The sequence below is a fragment of the Neovison vison genome, chromosome 13, assembly GCF_020171115.1.
Source record: "Neovison vison isolate M4711 chromosome 13, ASM_NN_V1, whole genome shotgun sequence".
NCBI classification, from domain to species: domain Eukaryota; kingdom Metazoa; phylum Chordata; class Mammalia; order Carnivora; family Mustelidae; genus Neogale; species Neogale vison.
The window spans coordinates 80,181,534-80,201,805 of NC_058103.1; the positions used below are offsets into that span (position 1 = coordinate 80,181,534).

General features: G+C 44.4%; 1 protein-coding gene across 12 annotated transcripts in view; it reads right to left on the minus strand.

Moving 5' to 3' along the window:
* SEMA6D (semaphorin 6D) overlaps positions 1-15,564 on the minus strand; it is a 55,144-nt gene extending 39,580 nt beyond the window's left edge. For 5 of the 12 annotated variants that reach the window (XM_044230252.1, XM_044230250.1, XM_044230251.1 and 2 more), the window contains exon 1: positions 15,220-15,554. The gene's annotated coding sequence lies outside the window, so the exon portion shown is untranslated. Of the gene's footprint in view, positions 1-2,617; positions 2,672-14,095; positions 14,369-15,219 lie in introns of those variants that run through there. The other 7 variants (XM_044230254.1, XM_044230255.1, XM_044230253.1 and 4 more) reach the window with 5 other exon arrangements.
* Between the last annotated feature and the right edge of the window lie 4,708 nt (positions 15,565-20,272).

Sequence of the window (20,272 nt, forward strand, 5' to 3'; positions counted from 1 at the left end):
GTGTCACGAATCATAATCTGAAAATACTGCATAACGTAATCAACCTTCACAGTCCTGACACAGATAAGTTGCCAGAACTACGTCCAACCTGTGAGTGGCCAGGTAAGTATGTGGTAGGCATTACCGTACTACTATGTCCTCAAGAAATGCCAACTGCTTCCCAGAACTGTTTTGTATTTTTTTTCTCTCTTTTGCATTTAGAAGTATCCATCCAGATATATTTTATGGAACCCATCCGTGTGCAAAATCTATAAGCCCTTCAGATATGAGTATTTCCTGCATTGCCAGACATCCTTGATTTAAAAACAATAGTAATAATAATAAAACTACTACAATTTATTGAGTTTTTATTATGTCAGGTAGCATGCCAAGTGCTTTGAATGTATTTCCTCCCAAAGAGGATCTCGTAACATATCTATGAGGTAGATATATTATCCTGATTTTTCCAGAGAGGAAAACCAGGCTTTGAGAGATTGAATGGCAGAATCAGAATTTGACCTTAGGACTATTTGGATTCCTGGAGACTCACTGTTCTTTGAAAGGAAAAATAGTGCAAAGTTGGACATACTGAGAACAACAGAGCAGGAGCTATTGCCTGACTTGAAAGAATGAGACTTTTATTTGATAAGGCCTGAGTGAAGTTTCACTTTGGTGAACAGAAATGAAAATCTAGGTGGTTAACTTTCAGCTTACTACAAAGGCAGATCAGTTGCACAAAGATAGATGGAGAAGGAGTCCCCTTCCCCACATTTTATGGGGACTTTGGCCTGATTTATTGCATTACTATACCAGGGAAAGAAGTTAACAGTGTAACAGTACAGAGTGAGAGAAGGCTCAGAGCCAAGCTAAGATTTCCTCTCAAGTAGTCTGTAGTATGTTTCATTAAGAGACAAGAAAAAGATTTTTTTTAAATGTGCATAACTTCCCTCGGTAGATACAGATTTACAATGTGTAACAGAAACACGGGAATGGTTAACTTTAGAGATTCAGGGGTCAATGGTTTTTTGAAGTAGGGATCATAAGAAAATGTGAATTTTTAATCATGAAATGTCTCAGAATTGAAGAAAATATAGTTAGTGTTTCTGTCTCTACCCCTCAAGAGATAAGAGTGCCTTCATAATTATGGCTTCTATTTATTATGACGTTTCAAAGTGTTAATTTAGCAGGAATATCTCATTTCTTATTTAAAACAAGCTACGGAAAAAAAATAGGAAAAAGCCTGGAAGCGTAGCAAAAGCAAATTCATTTTATATATATTCTGTCCGTATTTTGTAGCATTGTCTTCCAATGTCATATCTTTTATATTTTTTAATTGTCTGATTAAATAAAAAGTCTGTTTTAGGTATGCAAATAAGGGCAGAAAAATATTTCTGGCCAAACACCAAAGTTTTATAGCTTGAACGCACTCATGAATACATCAATGTAATATACACTGTGTCTGCATAGTATGCATATGCAACAATGTGATATACACAAATAATTTGTAACAAAATGCTTGTTTTATTCATGTAGCCATCTAATAGTAAGAGAGTCTCCCTGTCTAAGTCCACTGGGGTGGTCCCATTCCCCTGCGCAAGACTGCTTTAGGCTTCAGCTATGAGCAGGTGTCATGACTCTATACACAGACACCAAGGAGAAATGTATTATTAGGAGAGGTTTCTTAGTTAGCCTTGGTCTCTTGATTTGCTGGATACTCACTTGGAATGCGCCAGTTTTGCTGGAAATATGAAAAGAGCTAGCCGAGGACAGGGCAACAGCCTGGGAATGGCAGAGAATACAGATGGCACCTAAGTCTTTGATGGCATCGGTGAATCAAAGAATTTACCAACCCTGGAGCCAGCCCATGTCAGGACTTCTTTTTATGTGACTTAATACACATGTCCTCATTTTTGAAGCAACTTTGAGATTGGTTTTCTGCTACTTATAGCCAAACGCAACGTGACTGACAGCTATTATGTCCGAAGAACTATTCCGGCCAGTTTCCATGCATTATCTCTAATTGATTTCACATCTCTAAGCAGAGGATATTTTCTCCATTTAACAGAAAATGAAACTAAGACTTGGAGAAACTAATCATATACTCACATCCAGTTATTGAATAGGACAGGATTCCAACCTTAGTCTGCCTGACTTTGAAAGTTATCACTTAAAATCGTTGTATGTGGGCCACCTGGGTGGCTCAGTCAGTTAAGGGTCTGACTCCTGATTTCAGCTCAGGTCATGATCCCAGGGTTGTGAAACTGAGTTTACGTAAGCTTCTCTCTCTCCCTTTCTCTCTGCTCCTCCCTCCTCTCAATCTTTAAAAAAAAAAAAAAGCTTCTAAAATCTCTGTATGCCTTTGTGTACTTGTGTGGTGGTACTGCATTTTTATATATTTTTAAATATGTCCACACTTATATACCTATGGTGAAGGTGTTATCTGTGCGAGCCCATCATTTATCACATTTTTTCAGTCTTTGAAATGTTAAGATGTTATAAACATAAATATGTTTAACACAAAAATGTTAAACAGACTGAGGCAGAATTGAAGGAATATTCAATAAAATAAAGCAAATGGCAAGAACTGGGAAAAGGAATCATGACCAGGTTTCCTCTTCCATGGGGATTACTTATTTACCTCCTCATGGAATTCCAGCTCCGTCCTTGAGGCTAGCTGAGACATCAACATCACGCTGGATGACATCTGTATTAAAGACTTATCAACCTGTACAGATAACATTAATGAGTAGGAATGTTGTAAGGGAGATACGTGTCTCTACAGAAAATAACCAATCAAAGATGGCAAATGTGCTGGATGGAGGCTACCATGCCCCTTCCGTTTTCACAAAGATCTTCCTAATCAATCGAGGCATTTCTTTTTCTCCTTGACCTTGGATGTAGACCCACAGACTTTTCCATCACGAGCTGCAGCAGCCGCTGCCAATCAGTCAGGTGTGGCTCTCTCCTTGGAAACTCATTTGCCCTGTGTGTCCTACATGTTCCGCAGGGGATGGCTCTTCAGGGACATAACTGAAATTACAGGGAAATTGTACCATGCTAGCTTATCAGCCCCTGAGAGTTGAATGAGGGAAAATTACCACTAACTGAAAATATTATCTATGTATTTCTGAAAATTGAGTCTAAAAACTATATTAGCAGCAATGAAGTTTAAGTGATCCCGAAAGAAAAGGGCAAAGTGTTGTAAAATGTAAATGGCAATAATAAATGTGAAAGTTGGGCTATTTGTGTTTCTGTCTCTTTTTTACAGATTAGCTATACGCACATTCACGAAGTGAATTCATATGTGGAAAAAATCACCATTGGGTTTGATCCTATCACCTAGCTAATTAAAATATGGAAATAAATATAGCATTAAGGAATCCTCCTACTAGAAAGAATCTTGAAGATACTTTGGACTCTCTCCGCTGCCCATCCCCACCTCACTTTGTTCTAATGAAAAACCTAAGGGCAGCAAGGCCAACGCCTTGTCCACAGACATCTGCTAACTGCATTAAAACATGTTCCTCATATTCCTCCCCCGCAGATGACCCTCTGGTCTGCCCAGTTCTCCTTTATTTAATCACCCCATGAAAGACAATTGAATTCAGAGATTCTGTAAATGCAGTTGATCAGGTAAATAATATTCATCCTCACAAGATATAAATGATAGACCATGTACAGTATGTCGAATCCAAAGTAGGACATGAAGATCAGCGTGGTGAGTGTGTTTCGTTACTACTATAACGATTATTTTTAAAAGCCCCCAATTGATTATTCTCAAAGTAACAGGGCCCTCCTGAGCACTTATGTTCTATAACTTTATTGTTTCTTCCACTGATGGAACCAAAGAGATTTTCAAGTGAGTGGTTCAGTTGTGGGCTTTGAAGTCAGACAGGCGAGGGCATGAATCCTGACTCTGCCGTGGCCCGCCTGTGGTGAGGTACTGAACTGCCTCAGACAGAATCATGTCCCCAGCCCTCCCCAAAGATGTCCACACCCTAATCCCTGAACCTGTGAAGAGGCTCCTTTACCTGGCAAGAGAGACTTTGTATATGGGATTAAGTAAAGGATCTGAAAATAGGGAGATTTTCCCAGATTACCTAGGTGGGCTGCAATATAATCATCAGGGTCCTGTAGAGACGGAAGGGGGAGGCACACAGCCAGGAAGGAGCTGGCTACTACTACTAGAAGTAGAAGCTGGCATCAGGGACGGCTGGCTTGGCCTTGGAGAAGAGACCACAAGTGAAGGAAGGAAGGCAGCCTCCAGAAGCCAGGAAAGACAGGGAAATGGCGTCACCCCTAGGACCCTACGGACACCTTGCCTTTAGCCCAGTGACACCCATTTGGGTTTTCTTACATCCAGAACTGTGGGGTAATGTAGTCACATTGTTTTAGGCCTCTGGAACTGTGAGGATTTGTTGCCACAGCAATGGGAAACTAACTGATGCTCCCCAGTGTGTGTCCTCATCTATAAAATGGGAATAAAAAAGTATATGCCCCGAAGGGCTGATGTAAGGATTTTATTAAGGGAATATAAAGAAAGTACATTCGTGCTCGGCAGAGATTAAAAACTCAATGAATGCTCACTATCATTATACATGTGATATCATCACATAGACTAGGGATTTATATAGTGCTGATTAGAATAAATGGTGATTCCATAAAATGTAATTCATTCTATCATAATAATACCTTACATTTGGGCGACACTCATCTGGCTTTTATGGAGCCTATTAACCTCCACTGTCTCATGTGATGCTTATTAGAATTGTGCTCCACAGATGAAGAGACTGAGGGCCTGAGGGGACAGTGCTTTCCTCAGTCACTCAGAGAGCACTCTGTTGGCCAGAGTTGGAGTCCAGGGTTCCAGATTACAGTACACTCCCAATCTCATTGTGTGGTTTACAGAAACATACGGGTATGCTATGCGGAATCTTAATATGAAACAAAATGATAAAGCCAAATGATGATGGGGTTATTCATCGCACACCAGACCATTTCCCATATGATCTCACCCAGCGACGTCTTCTGCCGGGGCCTCCAGCCCCCCGCTCCTCCTAGCGCTGCCTGAGTACTCTCTCTAATGCATCTAGTCAATTGTGCAAAGCACAAGGGAAAAAATTCCATCCTGACCGCAGCAGGCAATCACCTTATGCCCTGAAGCATGAAGTTTGATTACCCTTATCTCAGTTTATCATTAAATCAAAAACTGTTGCTATGAATACTGGCCTAGGACTCCATTTATGAAATGATATAGGCCAGTCAGCAGAAATAAGTGAGTGCCCTTTTTCTTTCTTAATTTCTGCTCACTGTGAAGACTTTTTTTTTTTTTTTTTTTTTTGTGAACAAGGGGGTAAAAAAAAGCCTCTTTAGCTTTGAACAGATTTTATTACTTTCTCCACTCTTTCATGAGCTAGCTGGGATGCCGCAGGCTCATTGCCACTCTCCCCATGATGTAGGTAAGAGGTTTCAGATCTGATACCTAGTGACCTACCAATGCTAGCCTTGAAGTCTGCACCTAATCTGGGCGGGGAACTGCACTCTGGCCATACCAGAACACCATTTATCAAAGCAGGGTCAAGGGACTTCAGGGTGTGGGTCACCTGAACTTTTTGCTGCAAATGCAGACTCTGGACCCCACAGAATAGAGCTATTAGTGCTGGGGCCCTGGGAATCTGTATTTTAACCCTGTGCGTGCTAATGAGTTTTATCATTGGAGGACTACCGGTAGAGATCAAAGCTGTGGGTCATGACAGGAATGGTCTGGGAATGTGCCTGGATTTCCCCAGTGCTCTTCAGTTTTTCATCAGCCCAGGGGGCAACCAGAACAGAACATATACGCCAATCACGTCTATCCGCCTTCGATACAACCAACGGTAGGAGCCAGATTTCTGAGGCCATGAATCCCAAATGGCTGACATCGGGGTCAGGGTTATGCAACTGAACATCAAGGGCTGGGGTAAGTCTCCAGGCCACTGGACCTCTCCTGCCAAACTTTCCAGTCTGGTTGACTGTGCAGCAAACGTGGTGCATGGGGGTAGAGGATAGCTGAGGGCGAAGCTGGCTTCAAGAGCTGCATGTCTCTCCACGGGGAGAGACAGCACAGCATGAGGGCTAAAAGCCTGAGCTCCGGAGCCAGACTGCATTTACTTCTGTTTAATAGACACCGAGGCACAGACAGCACTCACCACCTGCCAAGCACTATTCTAAGTGCTTTTCAAATATTAATTCGCTTCTGTCTCACTACAACCCTTCTAGGTGGGTACTACCACTGTGGTCCACCTTTTCTGTGGTGAAACCGAGCCTCAAAGAGGTGAAGTCATGGGCTGGAGATCACAGCTGTCAGCCACACAGCCTGGACTCACACCCCGACGGGCAGGCTCCAGAGTTCTCGGTCAGGACCCTACCGCGCTGTTTCTCATGGATCCAACTCCCCTGTTGGACCCTGAGAAAACTGCTTCAGCTCCGATCCCTCCCATCCCTCTGTGTGCCCCTGTATCAAAAGAGGACATTATGAATAATAGTACCCATCCCCAAGAATGCTAATCCAATCATTCAGTAGATGAGGCACACAGTAAGCACTCAGTAAATGCTCGTTCTTAGCTACGGAGGGGTCCTATACCCTCAGGGGCAGCCTGAGGATTAAATGAGATAACTTATTTAAAGTATTAGGCACAGTGCCATGGCACACAGTAAGTGCTAGCTGTTATTATTAGCTGAGTTGAGCCAGGCCAGTTTATTTTAGGTCCTGTCTGCAAGGCAACTGTGCTTTACGCAGGAGGAGGCAGGCAGTCCTTCAAAAAAAAAATAACTGGGTGGGAGCCAGACTCATTATTAGACTGAACAGGTTCTCCGCTTTATGTCACTGGAATATTCCTGAAAAGTTCCCGATAGAGGATTTGTATATGTTTAATCCACCTTCCCCACTGACCTATTTTATAATTTCTGATTGATCCTTCATTGGCAGTGATTTCTTCAGACTTAAGTCGTCTCTCAGACTGTCATGTAATTATTACCTTGTGAAAGACTTAACATATACCAAGGAAAATTGAACCACTGGAGCAACTCTTGGCAAAGTAATTGGCTTAATCATCCCCTAATGTAATTGTTTCATTTTATTTTTCCTTTGTTACATGTCCTAATAAGCATGCTTCTACTACACGGAACGTCCCGTCTTTCCTTCCATGAAGCTTATCACCTCCACTATTAAATGGAACCTTGGTTAAGTGGTTTGATTACGACTTATGTTAACTCAAGGGGTGAATGATGGCTTGGCAACCTGGGCCCGGGACTGGAGGTGGGGGTGGGAGGTGGGGAGGTGGGGTTATGGGGCGCCACTGCTGGGAGGTGAGTTTATCCTGAAAGCTCAGACCCAGAGAGCGCAGCTGAATCCCCAGGATGAATCTCAAGGGTGGCATTTTCCAAAAAGAAGCATTAGTAATTTTCCAGGTTGTTCACTGCTACTTTTTCAATTGATTAGGAAAAGACTGTCAGCTCCAACCCCATTTTTTGCAGTTTACCAGGCATGATAGGCTCTATCTGCAATGTAATAAAATGTTAAACTCTACAGACACGTTTACTAAGATGTTTGCTGCACGTCACTCACTCTGCTACCTTTCAGAGATGAACAGGAACAGGCGATCCAGCCTCACGGGACCTGCAGTGTGGACTGAGCACCTGGAGTCCAGCTCCTGTCATTCTCACAGTTTTTTTGTTGTTGTTGTTTTAAAGATTTTATTTATTTATTTGACACAGAGAGAGAGAAAGAGAGAGAGATCACAAGTAGACAGAGCAGCAGGCAGAGAGAGAAGGAGAAGCAGGCTCCCCACCAAGCCGACTGCCCAATGCGGGGCTCGATCTCAGGATCCCAGGATCATGACCCGAGCCGAAGGCAGAGGCTTTAACCCACTGAGCCACCCAGGCGCCCCTCATTCTCACAGTTTTAACAAGTTTCTACTCTCTTCTGCTTCCTCTCTCCACATCCCCTTTTCCCCTCTCCAAAACCCCCAATATATGTACACAATTTAGTCCTTACCATAGAGTCTACATCTAAAATAGAGTATTTTTCAAGTTAAAAAAAGTTGAAACCAGTGAAGCAGGACCCTTCTAGTTTGGTTCTGCTAAACAACCCCATGAGGGGAATAGTCTTGCTAGGTAATTTGAGGCAAATCATGTTATCCCTTGCAATGTGCCTGTGCAACACCGAACCAGTTGGCAGTTGATATGGAGTTTTTAGCTCTGATCACGGAGCAATCTACGGAATCGCCACAAGATTGATCCCATTCATTCTGATGGCTTAAGCCATGGGGCCATCTGCTGAATGGCCAAGTAGAAAGAGCAGACCAGAGATACCCAATAAAGATTTGTGGAGTGCATAGCAAACTCCCTCTTCACACCTGAAATGCAAGTCTGTCCTAGGTTAGGACTCAAATGTGGACAACTGATCGAGACCCTTCTCCCCACCCCCACCCCAGGGCCTTTGCCTAAGCTGTTCTCTATGCTTGGAATGCCCTCCCTCTCACCACCTCCCCCACGGCCCCCTCACAGTCCACCTGTCCAAATCCTACCTAGTTCAAGGACCAGCTCAAATATCAGCGGCTGCACAAAGCCTTCCCTGACTACCCTAGCCAGAAATAACTCCTCACTCCTTTCAACTCCCATAGGTCTATGTGTATGGTTCTGGCCCTGAAAATGCTCACCATTTTATTTTGGCTCTGTGTTTACCTTGTCTTTTCTATACCACTCAGCAAGACCCTTGAGCTCTGGAACTATGTGTCAGTTCCTCTTTGAACCATCTCCCCACCCTGGCACCTCCTTGTGCAGAGCAGACACTTGGTAAAAGTTGGCTGAATGAACAAATGGTTTCCCCAGCAATGACAAAAACAGAAACAACTGCAACATTCTTTCCTCCTTCTTCTGCCTCTCCTTCTCCACCACCTTCTCTAGCTTTTAAAAGTGTATTTATTTGATCCCCCAATTACCCAGAGGAGGAGGTTCGGGGACCTAAAGATGTAGACAACTCCACAGACCAAAAAAAGTTTCCAGGGACCCCTATAATGACAAGCGATGCCTAGGCCAACGCAGACGCTGGGGGAGTCTGAGTCTCTGGTCCGCTGACAGCCGGCTCCTGGGAATGGAAGTGTTATTTTCCCAAAGAGCTTCATCTGCTCTGGTTCACATGTGCCAGGTCCTCGTCTGACTAGAAACTCCTGACTTTATTTTTAAATACAGGCTCCAATAATAGGCTAAGGAATTGCGCATCTTCCCGAGGCCTAATTATACATGTCCCTACACACTGGCCTTCTTCAAACCCGTATTTCTTTCCCATAAATATACGCTGAACAACTTAAATTTTAGCATTCTATGTAGTAGTAGTGTGCATTTGTGTGTTTTTTTTTTTTTTTACCCCACTTCCGTAGGAATCCTGAATAAAAAAGGACAATGAAAGAAATGCTGACGCGCAAGGGACAATTTCTCAACAATGTGTCCGCTTACTCCTCCAGGTAAAAGGATTCTCTCACAACCATAAGGAAGAAAAATGTGTATTACAATATAATACATAGTCAAACTTCAATAATACACTTTCCATCCTGGTGCCACTAATGCTTGAACAGCTGCAGCTCTCCCTGTCTTTGCTGATGGGCCCCATAAATACTCCTGGGAAATGGGACAAGGATACATAATGGATCTTCACCTGCCAAGATCAGCGAAATGAATGTCAATGGCACCCGGATGCAGACTCACTTTTTGGTGGAGAGTGATGAATTCTGCCATTTGTCCTGGGCCACTGTAATCTTGGACAGGAAAGCCTACCATCGAGAAAAATGGTGGGAGAAGGAGATTTTCTAGGACACTTGAGAAGAAGAGTGTGTCATAATTATTTGGCCACCAAGAATAAAAGTGAAAGAAGTGTATAACAGTATGATTTAGTTTAGAGAAAGGTTAAAATTTAAGAGAATACCCACACTGTATGTATCGTTTCATTTGGTATAAAATGTTCCCTCAAAATGGGACTCTTTTATTGAAGAACAAATGTCAGAAATATCAGGGAGTCACAAAATTATAGGGTCATTCATGCTCCCAGAAACAATTCAGTGCAGAGATGAAAGGGTGTGGGCTGACATGTGAGCTCAAATCCCGACTCTACCACCTCCCTGGCAGTATGACCTCAGGAGAATGACCTGACTTCTCAGGTCCCTGAGTTTTCTTTTTAGATAGAGCAGTGATGATCACAGAGCCCACTTTGTGCACTTGACTGAAGGTTACAAGAGAGAATTATGATCAAGACTAACAGTAAGGGATAGGTATTGCATGGAGGCTGCTGTTTCCCCCCCTTCCCCTTTCTCCATCATCATCATCTTCATCCTGCCATCCCAGATGGTTTGTGGCTGACTTCATTAGTAAATATGAGAGGAAGAAGCAAGAAGACCATCTCCCACCAAAATACGAGGCGGTCTCCCCTGCCCGCATCAAACTCCAAAAGCAGTACTTCTAATCATGAGAGTTTTCTTTTTAAAGTTACCCAACATAACTTAACAAGCGTATCCACCTAACTCATGTCCTTGCTTTATCAAGCTACGACTACTGCGACATACCTTCTTAGTAAAAAGAAGAAAGCCCCCGCCCCCCCCAAAAAAGCAATAGAAAGCACTGGGCACTATCGACAAGAGTCCCAGATTTAAGGACATCACATGTTCTTTGTGAAAGGGGAGGAAGCAGCGATATGTCCAGCTCTCCAAGAAACTGAGACAAGGTCTTTTTCTGTTTTCAGTCATTCAGAATCACAGGCTAAATGCTACTTCACTCTTTTCTTCCCCTTTTCAAAAAGACTGCCTTCCGAAGCTCTAGGATGTGGGATGTCTGGGTGGCTTCTTCTAATTCTGTAATTCTGGTAGTTTAACTGTGTCAAGCCTGCAGAGGCTTTCCTGTGGGGTGTCTAAGGCTGTGGCAAGTCCTCTTTGAAGTGGGGCACACCATTGCAAGTCGGCAGGGTCTGCAGAAAGGTCTGCAGGTGTGCCCCCAGAACTGGATGAGGGGCCCAGCCCAGGTTGCCAAACAATGGAAAGTTCCCGTTCTGGGTGTTAACTGTAGTTACCACAGCCAGACAATGCTGCCAGTGGTGTGGAAGAAAAAATTGCTGTAGCCAGCTGTGCTGTTCACAGTCGGATGGATTCTGTGTAGCTCCAAATGGTGATGGAGCCAGCAGCCTGTTGTAGCTAAGGACAGGATGATGGATGATCTACATACTGTGTCCAAGTAGAGAGAATGGCAGAAGTTCACTTCAGGGTTGTTAAAATGCTAATCTGGGGGAGTTAACAAAAGCTTAATAGAAATGAAAAGTTTGAGAAATAAGTACACCTCACGGGGTATCTATGTGGACCACTGATTTGATCGCCCTTGGTTACATAAATGGTGGCTTTTCCCAGTAAAAACATTTCCTAGTTTTCCTGTTGAACGAATGGAAGCACCTCCACTGTTGTGGGTCTAAGGAGAAAAGTCAGCCCAACAATAGCCACCTCCACTGAAGAAGGTTATGAGAGGTTTAGTACAGTTATATGAATTTTACTCTCTCTGTGTCCTGGGAATAAATCAAAACATGTCCATTCCCTCCCCCACCCCCCTGCAGAAGTTGGCAGCTGATCATGAAATAAGCAGCAAGCTAAGACATGGGCTTTGGTGGATCTTAAAGCAAAGTCTCCATTCACATGAGTTCTCCTGTTCTAATGACAGTTTCCGTTTGTGAATTACACCACTGGTATATTGAATGATGAGTGTTCATAATTTAGGATTCAACAGCATGCTTCAAAAAAGGTGCATATTTACATTTCTTGCCAGTGATCCATTTCGCCACATGATCCAAGAATGCCATTTGCATTCTTACTTAAGTTGAACATACAGAAACATGGCTGCCTCACCTGGCTTTGGAACACTGGCTAGCATAGCTGCTAGCAAACGACAGGTACTCGATAAATACTGACTGACTGGCACACCCCCGAGTGCCTCTTGCTTTCTCTAGAAATGAATCTAAAATGTGCAGGCTTAAAGTCTATTAATTGAAATAAAAGGTAATATTTTATCCTGCAATGTGTGAGGGAAGGAGTTCACGTCCCACAGTTATACCAATAACGGTTAGGCATTCAGCCAGGCTCTTAACTCTGCATAAAATGCATCAGAAGGGTGAAAAATGACCCCATTTCAGATGCATTTTTCACTCTTTGTATCTTAGTGAAACTCACATGCAAGAACAATGACTAAGCTAATTACTAACGTTTATTATGATGGAGCAGCAAGAAGTGAAGAACTTCTCCAGCTTCAATAAGTCCTTAACAATTATGGGCATCTTTGTGAACCAAAGCTCTGATTCCTGCTTACTTGCCTGGGTGCCTTTCAAGCAAGAGAAACCACCATACAAGGATGCAGGGGCCCACTTACCCAGAGCACCGTTACTGGACAGATCCTTCCTGTGCAGCAAGCAGCCAGTGAACTGAAGTCCACTGGATATTTCTAAGTTGCCCTCACTCTAAGGACTAATAGGTTTACATCAGAGCCATCTTTCAGATCCATCAGACCAGGGGAGACAAGCCCAGATGGTGCTATTAGTGGGCACCCAAAAAATGAAAGAGAGAGAGAGAAAGAGGGAGAGAGTAGAAGGAAAGAAGGAAGGAAGAAAAGGGCAGAATGGCCACAAATCTAATAAATCTTGAGTTAACCAGCTGTTTTGTGATGGAAAAGTCATAATATTCTTGGCATACTGTCCTACATCACAGAAATGTTCTTCCAAAAAGGTCATCCATGTAGTATCTCTAGTATAAGTGAAGAGAGGTACCAATATTTTGTAGGATCCAATAAGACATAGTAACTAACTAAATGACCCAGGGGAAGAAAATGGTTTGCTAAACAACACATTTTGGAAATCTTAGGGTTATTTACTTAACAGTCTTTCTGAGAGCACATTCTAGGGACCTAAACAGAGCACAGACAGTTACGACAAAAAACAAAACTCGTCTATGGCTGGGCTTTGGTTTATTTACCTTAAGCTGTTTTAAGTTCATGATCATATAGGCCCAAATTTCAGGGCTTACTTGACAATTTCTATTTACCTAAGCCGGGTAAATGTTTGTGTAGTATTTGCCAGCCTGACAGAATATGCCTGTCACTCACTACATTAAACAGGACTACACACAACTTGATTTCCTGAGTTAGATAGCTAACAGAGCAATAGGATATTTTTAACAACTTGAATAAACCGCATCAAAACCTACTGTTTATTGAACCAAAGGATAGTAAAACGCTCATCTTGAGCTGTCTGAGATTTTTATCAGTTCTACAGAGATGAAACCTGGAAGAATTTCTTCAAACAAGAATTTTTCCTCTGCTGAGGGACAGAGACCAAAACGAGATTGGAAAAATGTTAAACCTTTCCCTAGGACTTTAGCCTTGAAATAAACAAAAGAATCCACTTTATTGCTCCAAACATCAAGCAGAGGGGAGAACAATCCTGCAAAGGCAACTAGACTTTTTACTGCAGACTTAAAATTCTCAGTAGCCAGAAGTTCTTGGGAAAATTACCCCAGACATTTCTTTTCCCAAGTCACTGGAAACACTACCGTTATTTTTGAGAGAAAGCAGCCGCCCATCCTGGGGGACATAAGGTCCAATTACTATTTACAAAGTCCATATATCTGTAATAACGATCTACTGACCCTCCTGTGTGACAGCCGCCCAGCTGAGACTGGCGAGGGGTTGGGCTGCTGGAACTTGGGTTGCTGACTGGTCAGCTCAGAACAGGCAGTACTACCCTGAGTTCCTCTAATGCTGTAATTAATACTGCTACTTCATTCCCCTCTAGCTTCCATGACATTTAGCTCTTCACAAGTTCAGGATTTAAACAATCTCTAGACAGCGGTGGTCCCGAGAGTCGATTTAGCAGAAATTTTTAAAACCCAGTTCTTATCCATACCAAGTCTTTTATGACCTTTTATTTCAATCCAAGACTTAAACACGACGGAGGAAGCTTTAAGCCTTCCCAAATTACCCAAGGCGGCTGCTCTATCAGTTTCTGCAGACCAGGAACAGACATCATCGCTGTCAAGACGGGAAATAAAAGTTTCCCTACCTTCCTCCTCACCATCCCCCTGCCAGCGGCGGCCGATGCGAGCGGCGGCTCCCTCCCGGCTGCAGGACGCCTCTCGCCGCCGGAGAAGGGGCTCAGTGCAAAACTGACTCTTCCTTATTTGTTTCCATCCATAATAGATGGGTAGATGAGAACGTAACACATCTCCGCGCTGGGCTCTTGCCGCCTGGCGGAGACCCTCTCCAAAACGCTTCCGTAAATCATTTCCAGCCGTAGAACAAAGCACGGAAAGTTGCGGGGGAGAGTGGCCAACAGGAGAAACCGGGGCGCCGGGTGGGCGGTGGGCAGCTCCAGGCTCCAGAGCCCGCCCGCGGCGCGCTCGGCCAGCAGGGGGAGAAGGAGGGTGGGAAGTGGCAGCCCTCCCGGCTGGAGCCTGGGTTGGGGGGTAGAGGTGGCGGGTACCCCGAGCCCCCGCCCCCAGGCGCTGCCGGAGGCTGTCCGATCCCGGGGCGCACTGACAGGTAGCGGGCGTCCGCGGTGAGCTGCTAGGTCTCGGCGGCGGCTCTGCGCCCCTTCTCCCAGCGCGGGCGAATGCCTGCGGGTCCACTCCTAGCCTTGCGGGCGCTGCGCGACCCCGACGGTCCCAGCGTCGGCTCCGGGGCGGGCGGGCGGAAGGGGGCGGCCGAGCCCGCGGCCGGCTCTGTCGGCTTTGGCTCAGCTTCTTGCGCTGGCTGGAGACGCCGTGACCGAGCAGCCAAGCAGCCCGGGTTCCCACTGATAATGCGCGGGGAGAGCGCGGAGCCGGCTCTGCCTGGCAAGAAACTTTTACTTGCCCCCTCCTTCCGCTTTTTTTTCGGGGGGGGGGCGTGCACAGTGGAGGGGGCCTCCAACTCCACGTGCCCCTCCCCCTAAACCTCCAGCGGTGTCAGTTTTGACGGGTCCGCCAAACCTCTCCCGCCCGCTGCGCGTCCCTCGCACGGCAGGCGGACAGGGCTGCTTGGAAGAGAAATCAACTCTCCAGTGACAACACACATGCACGCACATACACACACGCGCGCGCGCGCACAGGCACACGCACATACACGGGCTGCGACTCCGGCTCTGAGGATCTGCGTCCGATCCCCACCAGGCGTCCAGAGCATTAGCAGATTATAAGACGGTCTTACCTCATTGGGGGTGGCGAGTAGGGGTCGGCTGGCTAAAAAAAAAAAAAAGAAAGAAAGAAAGAAAGAAAAAGAAAAAGCTCAATACGCGCAGGGAAAAAAGAAAATAAAGAAAAAAATCCGTCTTTCTCTTTAGGTCTTGGCTTCCTCGGTATAATCCTGAAAGTCGCCACCACCAGTCTTTGCAGCAGCGATAGCAGCAGCAGCAGCCGCGGGACGGAGCGGGAGCAAAACAAATCGAGGCAAGGCAAATGGTGTAATTCGATCCATCTCCAAGTCAATCCATCAGGCGAGCCGGAGCTGGTTCCCTCCCCGCACCAGGCAGCTAGCGACGCGAGGCCCACCCCCGGGCACGGACAGCAGGAGGCGCGGGCGGCCCGGAGCGCTCACCCTCGGCCGAGCTCCGTGGCCAGCGCCGCCTGGAGGCCCCCAGCCCGGCGCCGCGGCCCCGCTGACCCTTCGGTGGCCCCCGCGTCCCTCCTCCTTGGCGCTCTGCTGCGCACCCTCCCTCTCCCCACCTCTGAAGGGCTGCTCCTTCCAGCAACTCCCAGAGCCTCAGTCATCCAGCTCGCGGTGGCTGCTGCAGCCTGCAAAGCAGCCTTTTCGCTTTCCTCCCTCTTTCCCTCTTTTTCTCCTTCCCTCACTTTTTTTCAGAGCTTTCCTCCAGACATCCAGAGGACAAATCATTGCAGCCCAGAGGAGCTGCAGGCGCAGTTGCTCTGTAAAGTTCGGCCTTGGTTTCTTAATCTAAGATTTATTTTTTAAGCACATCCTTACAAAACCGCCCCCATATTACCTTTCTCATCCCCCAACCCCCTCCAATTTCTCTTTATAACCACTAAGCAAAACAGCTGGGAAGAAGCAATCAAACATTGCTTTATCTTTATAAAATACAGAAATTGCCTACTAAAAATCCCATTTCTACTTTGAATGAAAGCCATTCAGTACAGTATAATTTTGCAGGCTAATGAGCCGGTTTTACAGGCAAGTGTTTCGTGTAATATGTTGTGGGAGAAATGAAAATGTCCTTGAAGTGACATCATTTAAAATTGGCTGTCACAAATGAAAGGGGAAAAAAGGCCATATATTCCAAAACAAGAGGATTTCAATGCAAACTTCATTTCCAAGAATGGGGGCTGTGTTTTATTAATTTCCAGTTGAATTATGAATCACTGAGGGCTCTGAATGGCTGGAATGAACCATGATATCCCAAGAATAAGAAGAGGAAGAAGAAGAAGGAGAAGAAGGAGAAGGAGAAGAAGGAGAAGGAGGGGAAGGGGAAGGCCAAGGAGAAGGAGGAGGAGGAGGAGGAGGAGGAGGAGGAGGAGGAGGAGAACAACAACAGAGCTTTTTCACCAAACTTCCAATATTCATTTGAGTATAGTTAATTACCCGAAAGAGAGAAGAAGGGGGCGGGGAAAGGATTTTCCTTTCCTCAATGGTTTCTGCTTTCTCCTCTGCACAGAGTTGCATGTTTACATTTAGGAAAAATACCCTGTTCTGAGTTGTTTCTGAAACTTCCACTGACAGCCTTGAAAAGGAACTCCAAAAGACACCCATGGAACTGCGGAACTGCAGCCCGGACTCATCCGGAGAACTGTTTCCTCACCAGTTAACACTTTGTTACCAAAAGGAAGAAGGAGGGAGGAGAGGAGGGAGAGTCTTTTAAAATATAAACTCTCTTCCTGCTGTTCTTCCTATTCGAAGAAAGGGGTAGGGGGCGGAAAGAACAGCTTTGGCAACCCTGCTCTGTGATTTTTCTGTTGTTGTTAAGGCTTTTGTTGGCTGGCTGGCTGGTGTTTTCTGGTTGTGCTGGGCTCTGACATCATTGCAAGTTACTTGGCAGTCAGGGCCCTTCTCCAGCCAACTTCTGACCCAGAAAGCTGTGCCTGTTTTACTGGCATCCAGTCATCCCGTATTTTCTCCACCAAGGGAGCAGGCCCTGCTGCAGGCAGAGGGCTCCGTGCACTGAATGAAGATGCAAGGGGGTGACCCGTGGCTCCATAAGAATTATATTGCCACCCACCTGGAGGCAGAAAGCTTAGGGGTTGTTCTGTCTCTGCAGTAACAGCAAAAGGGGGGAGGGGAGGTTCAGTTCTTTAGATTCCTGAATTCTTTGCAGAAATTCCATGATGACCAACTTTACAGAGCACCACCCCTGGGAGTACAGTTTATCCTGGACTGAGTTCTTCAATCCAGGAATAAAAAAAACTTTGAGGCTGTAGAAGGATGTGCTAATAGGTCATTTCAAGCCAAGGATTAGACATGTTTTCAGTCTAAACATCAGTCTAGACCTCGGAGCCAGTATCGATGTTTGGTTCACTGAGGAAGAGAAGTAGGGAAGTGGACAACCCACTGACACGGAAAGAGTGACACCCTGTGTCTTTTGGTTGGGATCAGGACATTACTCTTAGGAATTCATCATCTCCTTGGTTCCCGGAATCTTGATTGTCAGGAAAATGACTTTCTTTTCATTTGGATTTTAGTGGGAAACAGTCTATAAAAGCAAGTGCTCATTCTATGCACTTTGTTAGCATTTGGTCCTTTCAGTTGATTTTACACACTTTTAACCTTCCAGCTCTGTTTACTTCTCTAGTGCCATATTTTGTCCCACGTCCCACATCCCACAGTACATCCCCATTAAGCTCTCGCATCGCATGGCCGCTGGCGGCCCCCCACTGTGTCACCCTGCTTCATGTCTCCTGCTTCATTTATGGTGTCTCTGCTTTTAGGACTGCTCTTTCTCCATAACTTCAGGTACTTTAATTTCTGCTTTTCTTCACTTTTACCAAAAATTTTTCTAGGTGTCAGAATCTCCCTCCTCCCCCTAGCCCCAGGATGGGTTTAAGCACCTGTTTTCTATGCTTTCCCAGCAAGTTTATCTAGGTAATTTCCCACAGGGAAAGGAAAAGATCTGTTTAGGATGTCTTCCCCATTGGGTGCTTCTTAACAGCAGGGATCTTGCCTTTTGACCTGGATAGCCCCCCGTGCCTAGCACAGTGCCTGGCATTTACTAGGCACTCAATAAATACTTCTGAAACTGGTCAGGTAACAGAGCCTAGAACTTTAATGTGCTTTCATACCGTTTTATGTGCTGAACTAGTCATCTCTAGATTGTGTCCTCCTCCAGAGTAGGGATTTATTCACCCGTATCCCCTGAGCAAGCATAGTGCCCTTGTAAGGATATCGGTTGAATGAATGAATAATGAAGGAAGGAAGGAAGGAAGATACCTGGCTCTTTCCACACTCAGAAAGAATGCTTAAAGGACTCACTGTTGTAGAGGGTTAGCAGTGATGCTTTTGGGTTATCTGTGTACATCTCACATTAGGGATAAGCAGTAACTTCATTCACAGTCCTTGGTTTGTTTCCTTTAGGAATAAAACTCAGAATGTAATTTCTATCTTTCATTCCCAATCTCATTTCCAGAATAAAAGCTATCTGAAAATTATGGAGAATCTATGTGTAACAGTCAGTGAAAGTTTATCAGTCATTGAAGAGTACAACTCATGAGCTCCTACAGCACAAAGCATTCGTGCTTAATATGGGTCAAACTCTGTTCTTAGCCTTTTACAAATATTAACTCACAACAATTCCATGAGGTAAGTACTACTGTTCTCTTCATTTTATAGAAAAGGAAACTGAAGTTTACAGGGTGCAAGGGACTTGCCTAAGGCCGCCCAGGTAGTAACTAAATAGGAACTGAACCCTACCTCTTGCTTAGTTGTAAGAACGCTTAATAGTGAGGTCACAGTTAATAGCAGTAGTTAATAGTGAAGGCTTTAAAACATCAGACAACCTGGATTCAATCCAGACTCCTCCCCCTTGGGATAATTTATTTGACTACATTGTGCTTCAGTCTTCTCACCTGTGAAACAGGGGTGATAACAATATTTCACATGGGTCTTATGAAGTCTGAATGTGATAAGGCATGTAAAGTGTTTAGCATCTTACCTGGAACACAGCAAGCACTGAATAAATATTAGCCAATATTATTATACGTGCCCTGAAGGCAGAGCAATCTTGGAAGCCTGCAGAACTGAAAGGGAAACTTAATCCAACCTCACATTAAAAGTAAGCTTTAGTGCAAAAACACATGGTATACAACAGCTTGGCAATGCCTTCCTATATCCTTCATTCCCTCATCTGAGTCTATGTATCTGTTAATTCAGATACACACACTGCTTGCTATCCAGTGGATATGAAATAACATTCTTGTATGAATTTTAAAGAATAACACAGTTTAGGATCTAGAATTTCATGTTCCAAAATAAAAAGAGAAGAGGTATTGAAATTTCAAAGGTAGCTGCAGTTCCTGTGATTAATTTGGAATGCACATATAGTCTTCCTTGCGTTCGCACATTATAGAAAGTGCTTTTGTGGCAAGGGATTGCTTTCAAAACTAATCTAAGCTCTCCATGACATGATAAATCATTAATAATATAGACCCAAATCTCGGCATCTGCATGGGCACAGCTGGCCTCCTTGTGTCAACAGTCTGCATATGAAAGTGACTCTGCCAAGATATTTCACTTTAATGAAAAATATTTATCACGGTAAATCTTAAACCTCAAGATTTTACTGACATAATTCATTTCTATTATTATGTACTATGATAAGATACTACCACAGCTATGCTTATGTTTGGAATGATAAAACTGTGGCTTTTTAGCCATTTTGATTACTGTTCCTTAGCATGAACAATTTTTGCCATACACTCTAAGTAAAGGGAGTGCACCATGCATCTACGATAATAATAAATCAATTACTTATCTAATTTTGCTAATGACCCCACAGGTGCCGCTGTGTGGACGGACACTGAGTGCTCAAGCCAAATTAAATCAGATGGGTTTTTTTGTTTGTTTGTTTGTTTTGGTACTATCAGAAAGATGAACAGTAAGCAGCCCTTAATAATATTAGCTCTTTTGAAAACAGACAAGAGATCAGGAATGCTATCACCATTTCATCAAAGATCTTTTGAAACAGCAGAAACAAAATGAACTTTTTAGAGGGAGGGTCAAACAAAAGGATGATTAAATTAGTCCCAGTTGCTTACTT